Below are 13,037 nucleotides of genomic sequence, written 5' to 3'. Positions count from 1 at the left end.
CTTTAAATGTGTGCTATTGACTGCTGCTGCTTCTTTTTATTGAAGTGTAGTTGACATACAGTATTCTGTTAGTTTCAGGTGTATAACATAGTGATTCAACAGTTTATGCTCACCATGATAAGTGTAGTCGTCATCTTCACCATACAAGATTATACAGTGTTATTGACTATATTTCCTATGCCCTACTTTTCATCTCTGTGACTTTATTTCATAACTTCCAGTTGGTGTTTCTTTTTTTTTTTTTTAATGTTTATTTATTTTTGAGAGAGAGAAACAGAGCGTGAATGGGGGAGGGGCAGAGATAGAGGGAGACACAGAATCCAATGCAGGCTTCAGGCTCCGAGCTGTCAGCACAGAGCCCCGACACGGGCTTGAACCCACAAGCCGTGACATCTTGACCTGAGCTGAAGTTGGACGCTTAACCGACTGAGCCACCCAGGCACTTTGTACTTCTTAATCCCCTTTATCTTTTTATCCCAATTCCCCACCCACCTAAATGCCTTCTTTAAACCAATGTACTAATTCTTTATAATGCTTTACGGAGCTTAATTTGTATATGACTCCTCATTTACACATTATGACTTCATTCGATATACAGAGTGGGAGGAGAATCTAACATATTGTTTAAATAGTTTGTGTAGCTTACTCATTAGTTTATCCTCCCAGCCAAAGAATGAGGAAGGCTACTCCAGAAAAAGTAGTAAGGTAGGATTTTACCTCAATAGATAATTTTCATTTTACCTTCATAAATATGGCTTAACATATGGCATGCCCATTTTGTCCAAAGATGTAGTAGCATTATATGTATTTCTTCATTCTTACATTTTGGGTCATGTAACTTTTTTTTTATTAAAAAAAAAGTTTTTTAGTGTTTATTCTTGAGAGAGAGAGAGAGAATGAGTTGGGGAGGGGCAGAGAGAGAGGGAGACACAGAATCCGAAGCAGGCTCCAGGCTCTGAGCTATCAGCACAGAGCCTGACGTGGGGCTCAAACTCACGAGTTGCGAGATCATGACCTGAGCTAAAGTCAGACACTTAACCAACTGAGCCACCCAGGCACCCCTAAAAATTTTTTTTAATGTTTAATTTTATTTTGGGGACAGAGAGAGAGACAGTGTAGGTGAGGAGTGGCAGAGGAAGAGGGAGACACAGAATCCAAAGCAGGCTTCAGGCTCTGAGCCTCAGCACAGAGCCCAACTTGGGGATTGAACTCATGAACCATGAGATCATGATCTGAGCTGAAGTCAGATGCTTAACCAACTGAGCCACCCAGGCGCCCCAGGCCATGTAACTTTTTAAAAATAATATTTGTTTTCTTCTGGGCATAAGATAGGTTTATTACAGAAAATTTAGAAAATACCAAAGAATATGAAGAAGAAAATACAGTCAGCTGTGATCCTTTATTCCTCTGTAATGACTGTTAATTGAGTTTATGATATATTTGATTCAGCCATGTTGAGTAATTATCTATACTATTGAATTTAGCTTGTTACTGCATTATTATTTAGGACTGTTTTTTACTTTTTTTTTAATTTTTATTTATTTTTGAGAAAGAGAGATAGTGTACAAGTAGGGGAGGAATAGAAAGAGAGGGAGACACAGAGTCTGAAGCAGGTTCCAGGCTCTGAGCTGTCAGCACAGAGCCAGCCCTATGCGGGGCTCAAACCCATGAACTGCAAGTTCATGACCTGAGCTGAAGTCCGGCGTTCAACGGACTGAGCCACCCAGGCACCCCTAGGACTTTTGTATCTATATTCATACGTGAACTTAGGTTATGTATCCCTTTTTTGTACTACTTAAAAAAAATTTTTTTAACGTTTTTTTATTTTTGAGACAGAGAGAAACAGAGCATGAATGGGGGAGGGTCAGAGAGAGAGGGAGACACAGAATCTGAAACAGGCTCCAGGCTCTGAGCTGTCAGTACAGAGCCCGACGCGGGGCTCGAACTCACGGACCGCGAGATCATGACCTGAGCTGAAGTGGAATGCTTAACTGACTAAACCACCCAGGCGCCCCCCCCTCAAAATTTTTTTTAACGTTTATTTATTTTTGAGGGAGAGAGAGACAGAGCATGAGCAGGGGAGGGACAGAGAGAGAGAGAGGGAGACATGGAATCCGAAGCAGGCTCCAGGCTCTGAGCTGTCAGCACAGAGCCTGACATAGGGCTTGAACCCACAGAGGTAAGATCATGACCTGAGCCGAAGTTGCAAGTTTAACTGACTGAGCCACCCAGGTACCCCCCCCCTTTTTGTACTATTTTTGATAGGCTTTTGTTTCAGGGTTTTATACTAGTTTCATAAATGGAATTGGATAGCTTAACCTCTTTTTTATGTGTTGTTAAGCAGTTTATATCTAGCATGGAGGCCTTTAAAAGTTTGAAAGAGATCACCAGTATGACGCCTGACTATAAAGTATAAAGCACTTTGAAGGCCATTCTCTGATAAACCTACTTTTATAAGTTCCATTCTGATGAACACTTTCCATTGTTGAACATATGTTACCAAAACTTTTCATAGGTTAAATTAAGTACTTTGGTCTAACATACTGAGTTTATTAATATTTAAGGAAGTTTTTTTAGTCCTTTTAGGACTATATTTTGTGGTTTTTTTCTATTTACATACTTTTAAAACTCAAGTTCTCACTCATCCTCTGTATAATTTCAAGTAATCCTTTGCTATAAGTTATTTATAAACTTGAATCTCTTTCAAAATAAGTTTCTTCATCATTTTCTTACCTTTCTATTTTTTAAATGAGTTTATCCTGCAGAGCAAAAAGAAGATAGTAAGTTAAGTCTTTGTACTCTCCATTTAGAGGTATTGGATATAATAACATGAACTATAAAAGCATAAATAACATAACCATTTTTGCTATTTTTTTAGTATAACCCGTACCAAAAGAACAATCTTAAACAATACTGTTTCTTTTCAACAGACAGAATACCAACTGTGTGATTGTGGAAGGAGTCCAAAATTAAAACAAAGTTTTTCTTCTTGTTCCATTTCAGGTACAGAGATCAGATATAATAAAATGGAAACAACAATTTCAGTGCTAAGCATCTTGGAATATTAGAACATAGTGCCTTTCAGAGGAGAGCCAGTGAAGACTCCCTTCATTAATGATACAGTATTACATCCAGTTTTCTTGAACTTTTTTTTTTAATGTTTTTATTTATTTTTGAGAGAGAGAGATAGCAGGAACTGGGGAGGGGCAGAGAGGGAGACTCAGAATCCGAAACAGGCTCCAGGCTCAGAGGTGTCAGCACAGAGCCCAACAGGGGACCAAAGTCGGGTTCTCAACCAACTGAGCCACCCAGGTGCCCCCAATTTTCTTGAACTTGACCTACCTGTTGCAACATACATGTCATTTCCTCTAAAGGAGTTTAAACTACAGAATTTATTACTTTTTAAGTTAAAAAAGTTATAAACCATGTTTGAGAACTGCATTTGAGTTTCTGAAAATTAAGTTACTCAATCCTAGATTTTTGCAGAGTTTTTAAGAAATGCATTGAGGGGCGCCTGGGTGGCGCAGTCGGTTAAGCGTCCGACTTCAGCCAGGTCACGATCTCACTGTCCGTGAGCTCAAGCCCCGCGTCGGGCTCTGGGCTGATGGCTCAGAGCCTGGAGCCTGTTTCCGATTCTGTGTCTCCCTCTCTCTCTGCCCCTCCCCCGTTCATGCTCTGTCTCTCTCTGTCCCAAAAATAAATAAACGTTGAAAAAAAAAAATTAAAAAAAAAAAAAAGGAAATGCATTGAGATTAGAACCATAGGTTTTCCTCAGTTTGCATATATGCCTGTAAATTCATAAATGCAGCAGTCAACTTCACTAACAGTCACCTAATAGGATAAGTTTTTGGAATGATTTTAAATGAGAAGAAACTTACAGAAGATCTTTACTTCCTGTTCATCCCAAAATGGAAGCATTCATTGTTCCATCTCTGATTTGGCTCCTTAAACATTTAAAATCGTATTCATATAAACATTAACAACATCTGTTTCAATTCTGTGTTGATCAGTCACAGTGTTGAAGTTAGTTGACTCTTGCCTTCTTTAGAGGAGTTATAAGAGAAGTCAAATGCTTAGATGGATGTTTTACATGTTTAAAAAATCATCTTTCTATGTATATCATACAGCAATTACAGGAATTAGCAGGAACAAGTTTTGCAAGAATCCTTACAGAGAGTATTGCATCTCACCTCCTACTGAATGGTCTTTCTTATATGATTTTATTGTTTTGTTTGGAATACTTTCCTAGGGTGTCAGTCACATTCAGATTGGAGTTTAAAAATACATTCCATAGCCAAATTATAGGATTATGGTAAACTGAGTTAGTAGTTATGTCTTAGATTAAACAGTTGAGAAATAAAGTATACTTACTACAGGTTTTATGTAGAATTGTGAAGGGATTTCTTTCACATACAACTATGAAGTAATGAAGTACTTTTATTCCCTTTACTTCTCAGCCCCAAGATTAAAGGGAAAATGAATCAATCAATCAATAAGTTATTAAGGTTTAAACAGATAGATTTGATTTTCTGTGGAGTTTTTGTTTTTTCATTATTTCAAAATCTTGAGAAACTTTTTGATGGCAAATATGAAGTGATCATTTTTAGCTTTTCACATTGATTGAATAATTGACAGTATCTGAAAAGTTGTAACTAGTTACTCAGAAGTACAAATGGGTATCTTTTTCTCTCATTGATAGACAGCCAGTTTCAGTGTTATAAGGGGAGACAAATCTTCCACCGATTTGAGTCCTGTACGAGAAGTTCTGTGCTCTTTGGCATATCAATTGCAAGTGTAGAGTTTCCTTTAGGAGCTTCATGAGTGATTTCTGTTTCTATGACCAGGAGTAAAGAAACTCCCAAGGCAACAGGGACCAGTCATCAAGTCCACTACTGAATGGTCTTCATTGTGCTGCTAAAAAGCCTCCAACTTCTTACTTCTAAAACCTTTATATTCCCTCTCAAAAACAAAACATCGTATCTGAGAGCGATTTCAAACAAAATTCATTTTCTTTTTCTCTGTACTTTGATTGTGTTTGTGTTCTTGTTCTTTTTTTTTTTTTTTTTTTTTGTGGCACAGTTTCAAAACATTATTCTTGTTCACAGACATCTTTAGCCCTCTCGTGTGTTATGTGTATATTATTGCCTAGAAACAGCATGATGTAATAAAAGTCATATAAGTAGTAAGTAACCCCTTCAGACCTTAGATTTCTTATCAACAATAAAGAGGGAATATTATCTTTTTTGTAAGGCTTTACTGAATAAATTAAAATGGAACATGTTACCAGGGAGCAAGAATATCCTGTCCCCTCAAGGTCCTTTTCGCTAGGCTAAGAATCAAATTGACATGAGACAGATTAACAGGAGGAAAAATCAAACTTAATAGCATACATCTGGAGAACCCACAAAGACATGGAAATTCCAAAGACAGGCAGAATGAAGTATGTATGTCATTGTGAACAAGGAGAAGGGGTCTGGGTCTTCAAAGGGAAGGAATGCAAGCCTGAGGAAGAATAAACAAATATTTGCTGGGCCACTTAGAAATGGTGGGACAAAGAGAGAACTTGGATCAAAGAGGCCTTGCTAGGTTCCTCTCTGTCCACTCTACCTAATTTATAGTAGTGTAGTTATCTATGATGATAGCTGTCTTTCTGGAGAAGGTCTTTTATCTGAATTATTATAGGCAGTTGTAAGGGGTAGGAGGGTGGAGGTAAAGAGCTTTTCCTAAATCTACTGGGTCTTGATTATTTTTAACTCAAAATAATCTTTATTCTAAAGTGGGCCATCTTAGGGTAGCCCCTGCCCTTGGTCCCACAATATATAAAAGGCCATTGCATGCTTCTGGGACTCTGACACACAAGGTAAGAAAGTGCTTGAAAAATGTTAGTCCCATTTGGAGGGATAGCCCACCAGACATCCCATCCAACCCCCAGTTCATATACCCACTGGGTGGAATTAAACTGTGGGAAAAGTTCCCTGTAGTCAGGAAGCCATACTCCTATTTCCTCTCTTCTCTCCTTTCCTTAGACTAGCAGGACAGAACACCAGGGCACCAAAGCTATCTTCTACCTCTTTGATAATATACTAGTCATCTTTCTTTTCATACTGTATTTTGTTTTATTTTTTTTTAATTTTTTTTAATGTTTATTTATTTTTGACAGAGACAGAGACACAGTGCGAGTGGGTTAGGGGCAGAGAGAGAGGGAGACACAGAAGCAGAGCAGACTCCAGGCTCTGAGCTGTCAGCACAGAGCCCGACGCGGGGCTCGAACTCACGAGCTGTGAGATCATGACCTGAGCCGAAGTCGGATGCTCAACCGACTGAGCCACCCAGGCGCCCCTGTATTTTGTTTTATTTTAGAGCAAACTGGGTGAATTCCTTGCTTTTGTCTCCCCATTAGAAATACTGTTTCACTAACTGACTTGTTTCGTTTAGCATAACACATTCTAGTTCCTCTACATTGCAAATGTCAAGATTTCATTCTTTTTTTAACTTTATTTATTTATTTTGAGAGAGAAAGAGGAAGCATGCATGGGGGAGGGGCAGAGAGAGAGAGAGAGAGAGAGAATCCTAAGCAGGCTTTGGTCTATGAGTGCAGAGCCCAACGCAGGGCTCGAACTCAACAAACCCTGAGATCATGACCTGAGCTGCAATTAAGAGTCGGACACTCAACCAACTAAGCCACCCAAGCACCCCATGATTTCATTATTTCTGACCACTGAGTAATACTCCATTGCATATATATACCACATCTTCTTTATCCATTCATTATTTGATGGATATTTGGGCTCTTTCCATAATTTGACTATTGTTGATAGTGCTGCTATAAACATTGGGGTGCATGTGTCCTTTCGAATCAGCATTTTTGTATCCTTTGGATAAATACCTAGTAGCGCAATTGCTAGGTCATAGGGTAGCTGAATTTTTAATTTTTTGAGGAACTTCCATACTGTTCTCCAGAGTGGCTGTACCAGTTTGCATTCCCACCAACAGCAGAAGTGTTCCCCTTTCTCCACATCCTCGCCAACATCTGTTTTTTCCTGAGTTGTTAATTTTAGCCATTCTGACAGGTGTGAAGTGGTATCTCACTGTGGTTTTGATTTGCATTTCCCTGATGATGAGTAATATTGGACATCTTTTTATGTGTCTGTTAGCCATCTGGATGTCTTCTTTGGAAAAGTGTCTATTCATGTCTTTTGCCCATTTCTTCACTGGATTATTTGTTTTTTGGGTGTTGAGTTTGATAAGTTCTTTATAGATTTTGGATACTAACCCTTTGTCTGAAATGTCATTTGCAAATATCTTCTCCCATTCCGTCAGGTACCTTTTAGTTTTGCTGATCGTTTCCTTTGTTGTGCAGAAGCTGTTTATCTTGATGAGGTCCCAATAGTTCATTTTTGCTTTTGTTTCCCTTGCCCCCAGAGACATGTCAAGTCTGAACTTGTTGTGGCCGAGGTCCAAAGAGGTTGTTGACTGTTTTCTCCTCTAAGATTTTGATGATTTCCTGTCTTATATTTAGGTCTTTCATCCATTTTGAATTTATTTTTATGTATGGTGTAAGAAAATGGTCTAGTTTCATTTATCTGCTTGGCTGTCCAGTTTTCCCAATACTATTTACTGAAGAGACTGTCTTTTTTCCATTGGATATTCTTTCCTGGTTTGTTGAAGATTAGTTGACTGTGATTTCACTCATATGTGGAATTTAAGAAACAAAACAGATGAATATAGGGGAAGGGAAAGAAAAATAAGATAAAAATAGGGAGGCAAACCATAAGAGACTCTTAAGTACAAAGAGCAAATTGAGGATTGCTGGAGAGGTGTTGCATGGGGGGAATGGGCTAAATGGGTGGTGGGCATTAAGGAAGGCACTTGTTAAGATGGGCACTGGGTTATGTAAGTGATGGATCACTAAATTCAATTCCTGAAACCCTTATTACACTATATGTTAACTAACTTGGATTTAAGTTAAAAAAAAGAAAGAAAATACTGTTTCAAATCATCTGTCCATGATATTGACTAGCTCCAGGTGTTTTTTTAATTTATTTTTTAACGTTCTTTTCTGATTATACACATTTGTGCTACTACTGTAACATTTTAAATCATTTTTTGTTCCCCATGAAATTCATTGTATAAAGCTCAGAAAAAAAAATGGTCCCATAATCCCATCACAGATACTGTCTTATGTGTTCTATTTTAGACTTTACTATGCTTGTGTAAAGAATTCCCCCCAAATTGGACTCTTGCTGTAGATATTCTCATAACTTTTTTCACTCAATAGTAGACCATGTACATCTCCAGTACATGAGTAAATATTGATCTCATAGAGCAGTACTGTCCAGTGATTTACAGGCATGAATTCTGAAGTCAGAGACCTGAGTTTGAATCCATTTCTGTCACTTGCCAGCTATAGCCTTAATTAATTCACCTATCAAATGAAGATAATGATAACACATACATTATAGGGTTATGAGTATTATATGAGATGAAGTATGTCAAGGACTTAGAAGTATCTGACACATGGTAAACGTACAATAAATTTTAACAATTAATAATAATGTTGGGAACTATAATCTTGTATTTTATGTGTATACCACAGTGTATTCACCTCTTTTATATTAATGATAATTTAGATATTGGGCATTTAGGTTGTTTACAATTTCTCAGTATTATAAAACAAGTCTGTAGTATGTATCTTTGTGTACTAGATGGCAACTGTATATCTTTGGCGACTAGATCTTTGTGTACTGCCTTATTTCCTTAGGATAAAATCCTTAGGGCATAAAATTGTTGTGTCAAAAGGAATGTATATTTCTAAAGTTTTTAATAGTATTTCTAAATAGCCCTCCAAAAAAGAACTCTGACTCCAGCATCCTGTATTGTTGTTGAGAATGACTTATCTTGAGTCATCTTTCTAAGTGGTATCTTTAAAATTCTTATTATGGCTACCTACATTGATATATTACAGGACAATTAAGTCATAATATTCATATATAATACAGAGTATTTTTAAAAAGGATCATCTGGTTGCCCTTGAGCCTCCATTAGTAGAGTATAAAAGATTTTCCTTGTAGAAGAATGTTTTGTTGTAAGTCTTCTCATCTTATTAAAATAAGATAGCTGTGCCAAATTTTTAACCTTTGGTAGATACCAAGTTTGGATAATTTGTTAGTGGCCTTTTTAAAATTCATTAACAAAAATTGGGAGTTTGTTTTTAATATAGCATGCTACTTCACAAAATTTGATTACTGAAATGTTATGTGAGTTCGATTTCTCTTGAACATAGAAAAGAGAGGGCAGATATAAAAATTTATTTACGAAAGTGTAGCTTCCTCATGTTCCTAATGATAAAGCTTCCCCGGGGGTAAGCATAACTTATCTATGAGGCCCTGACATATGGCATTAGCATATTGCAGTCCTGCTAGTCAAGTTAAAAACAAGACTTGTTCTCTTTAAAAGTTAAAAATATTTTTCTTCACAAAAGATTGACCACTTATTTCCAACAGGAAAGGCATGTTTTTCCATTTTTTAACAAAATTTTCAATGAAACTTAGTTTTCATTGTGTTCAAATTTTTTTTTTAGCAAATCCATGCATGGTCTTGATAAAATTTGCAGTGTAGGCAATATGAAGAAAAACATAAAAATAAAAATCACTTAAATCCCAGTGCCCTGTAGTAAAGGCTCATAACATTCTAGTGACCACTTAGCATGCATCATGTATTTTTTCATGTATCTTAAATGCATCATGTATTTTTTCATGTGTCTTAAATGAGGTAATCTTTTAAAAATTGTGATAAAATACAACATCAAATTTACTATTTTAACTATTTTAAATATTTTTAACGTTTACTTATTTTTGAGAGAGAGAGACAGAGAGAGAGAGAGAGAGAGACAAAGACTGAGCAGGACAGGGGCAGAGGGGGAGACAGACCCTGAAGCAGGCTCCAGGCTCTGAGCTGTCAGCACACAGAGCCCGGACACAGGGCTTGAACTCACAGACCACGAGATCACGACCTGCGCCGAAGCTGGATGCTTAACTGACTGAGCCACCGAGGCGCCCCTGTCTGTTTTAACTATTTTTAAGTGTACAGTTCAGTGGCATTAAATACACTGAGGTTGTGCAACCATCACCACCATCCATCTCCAGAACTCTTCATTTTCCAAATTGAAACTTTGTACTCATTGAGCCGTGGCTACCCATTCTCCTCTCCCCCAGTCCTTGGCAACCACAACCTATTTTGTTTTACCTTCTGTTGCACTATAGTTTCATACATAAAAGTGCATATACCACAAGTACACTGGCAACCAAAAAACAGGATGAGGAAGGGAGTATTTGTAAGTGTTAATATGGAGGCTCTGTTTTTCTTTGCAGAGCAAGTTGCCAGCTCTAACAGTACAGATTTACCTTCTCTTAACTGTCACATTATTTCAGTTGATAATTTTCTGTTGACTGGCTGGGGACTAGCTCAGAGCTAGCAAGTGTCACCCAGAGCATAATAAAGCACTGTGTAGTAATGCGTCACAAGACTGTTTTTGCATAGAGCTTAGCCAAGGCTTTTGGAACCGCCCTCAGTTGCACCTTGTGCTATATTAGTACTTCTCAGACAGGAAGAATTTTCTTTCGCTGGTGCAGCTGGTCCGGTTACTTTCAGGGTAAGTGTGTACAGTTCATGGAAACAAATGAGTTTCTTTTGTTTAACTTTATCTTTTATTTGGTTCAGTATCTTGGTGAAATTTTAGGCATTTAAAAATACAAATTAAGGAAATAAAAATAGAATAAAACAGTATAATGCAAAACTTTAACATTTGCAAAGATATGAATATGTATAACCTTGCAGTGCTTTGGGTCTCAGAAATTACAATTTATAGGATCTAATTTTAAGAGCTTCTTGTTTCACATATAAATGTTAACTAAAAGCAAAGTACCCTCAGAAATCTCTTCTCAAAGGGGAAAAAAAAAACATTGTAAGATCCAATTTTGTTGTTCATTTAGTTGCTCTGTGACTTAATTTTGCTGATTGCTATGCTTTGTGTCCCTAGGATTAGGAAGCATTTATTATGGCTAGTAATAAAGATAATTTTTATTACATGCCTGTGAGTTTTAGCCAAGATATCATGGAGTGTAATTATATTGGTGTGTTTTAGGAATTGATAAAAGCTGGATCACAATCTCTAAAGTTTATAACAAATTGTATATTGAAAATTAAGATTCAAACATATATTACTGTAAAAGCCTAGAATGTTATGGTTAACTTAGATTTAAATAATTGAATTTACCTTATTTTTTATAGTTTTTTTTCTTTTTTTTAATCAGGAAAATTAGGTAATACAGCACACCATTTCTTAAAGCAATTTACTTGGTTTTTATTGGCAGTGTATATCCAAGCCCTGCATCCCTGGATATTGCTTACCACCTATGCTGTTGTTCTAGGACAAATTCAAGGACAGAAGAACTCAGAGTACCCTTAGGGTAATCAGTATAAATTACTTAATTTCCATGTGCCTTGGTTTATTCCTCTTGAAAAATGCTATTAGATATTAAGGCAGTGGGGTGGGAGGATATATGAATAAATTCTAAGCTCTGAAATTGTGTATTTTCTTTTTTTTTTTTTTTTTTGAAATTGTGTATTTTCTTAAGTGTCCATAAAAGTCTGACCGAGAAGCCAAGTTTTACTATTTAAGGAAATTGTTATAAATTCCCAATTTTTAAATAACTAGCCTTTGAAATCTATTTTTCTTCTATCTCCTTCTCTTCCTTTCCCACCTTTTCCTATTCCGTTTCTTTTTTCTTTCTCCCAACAGGCTTAGGAAAGACCTGAGAATGTTCAGTTTCATTTTTGGTTTATGTCTGTATCGAGAAAGTTTCACTTTCTAGTTTGTATATATTTTTTTTCACTGCTGCCTTGAAAATCTAATTAGGGAGAATTATTTAAATACTGAAATAATAAACTTACAGTTTTATTCCGTGTCCTATGAAAGTGTCATTATTAAAAACGCGTAAGCTATATCATAAGTAATACAGGTTGCTGGAAAAGTGTAGCAAAAATGGATTCATTTGGAAATTTAGTACTGTTGCTGATTGATACCCTGTCCATATTATAGTCATACGCATCTTATGTAAGTAGTGTGCAGTTTACCATTCAAACTTTCTTTACCTTATTCTTGTATAGTGTAAATGTTTCTGCAAGTATCACAATTAAAGCAGCCTCACAACTTTTTAAACCAATGTTAATGAATTTAATCTTGTTCACTTTTCCCGTAAGAGTCAAGTAGGCCTTTAAAAAGTATTCAGTTTGTCTTCAGATACTTTAAAACTTGTATAAAGGCAAGTAAATTTTTTCATATAGATGTAGAAATTTTCAGTCATTGATTTGTAAATATCTTTTCAAGGTAAAGTTAATGATCTCAGAAGGAAATAACCATGATAGCTAATTCAGTTACCCAGTTTGTGCTATTCAAGCGAAGTTCTTACCTCTTGCTTCAGATTCTTTGTAATAAACACTGTTAGCGCAGAGACCTTAACCTCATAGTGAAGGCACACAAAGTAATTATTCCAATTTCCACATTTTCCAGTCCACATTTAAAATTCCAAAGACTTTGAAACTTCAAAACTTCCCGTGAAGAGAGTTCATAGTCGCAGGGTAGTATTTTCTATTTTTGAACATGTCTTCTACACTTGATGTGTTTTTTCCAACAGCTCTTCTCTTGAAGCATCTGCAACAGATGACTGTTGGCAAAGTAAGCCAGAACATTATATACCAAGTATAGGCTTACAAGCCTATTGGTTTAAAAATACCCTGCCCTAATTTTCAATGTCTTCCTTAGAATAGTGCCAGAATGCTGGCATTTATGCCTTAGTCTTTACACTTTTGTAATGAGAGAAACAATGGGGTGATTTTTGTATTAGGACAACAGTATCACTTTATGTGATATTATCTCTCAACAAGGATACATTCTGGTCAGATTGCCAGTGAGAATTGGGGAGAGCAAGGATGTTCAGTTGAAATTTACATGGTATCCATAAACTATTAGGTTTACT

At 36.5% G+C, this 13,037-nt stretch overlaps 2 protein-coding genes across 7 annotated transcripts in view; both read left to right on the top strand.

Annotated features, from left to right (window-relative positions):
- Positions 1-13,037, top strand: part of LOC124524942 (retinitis pigmentosa 9 protein) — a 192,175-nt gene that overhangs the window by 84,988 nt on the left and 94,150 nt on the right. The window lies entirely within an intron of this gene.
- Positions 1-13,037, top strand: part of NT5C3A (5'-nucleotidase, cytosolic IIIA) — a 53,342-nt gene that overhangs the window by 21,593 nt on the left and 18,712 nt on the right. Inside the window, exons 1-2 of one of the 5 annotated variants that reach the window (XM_047097388.1) lie at positions 10,554-10,651; positions 11,373-11,468. The exons of 3 other annotated variants lie outside the window; for them this stretch is intronic. The gene's annotated coding sequence lies outside the window, so the exon portion shown is untranslated. Of the gene's footprint in view, positions 1-10,553; positions 10,652-11,372; positions 11,469-13,037 lie in introns of those variants that run through there. One more of the 5 variants, XM_047097389.1, reaches the window with a different exon arrangement.

Source organism: Lynx rufus, unplaced genomic scaffold (assembly GCF_022079265.1).
Source record: "Lynx rufus isolate CCGP_SWC_20201006 ecotype Redwood Valley unplaced genomic scaffold, mLynRuf1.p SCAF_4, whole genome shotgun sequence".
NCBI classification, from domain to species: domain Eukaryota; kingdom Metazoa; phylum Chordata; class Mammalia; order Carnivora; family Felidae; genus Lynx; species Lynx rufus.
Note: the sequence above shows the minus strand (reverse complement) of the source record. Positions and strands in the feature narration are given on the sequence as shown.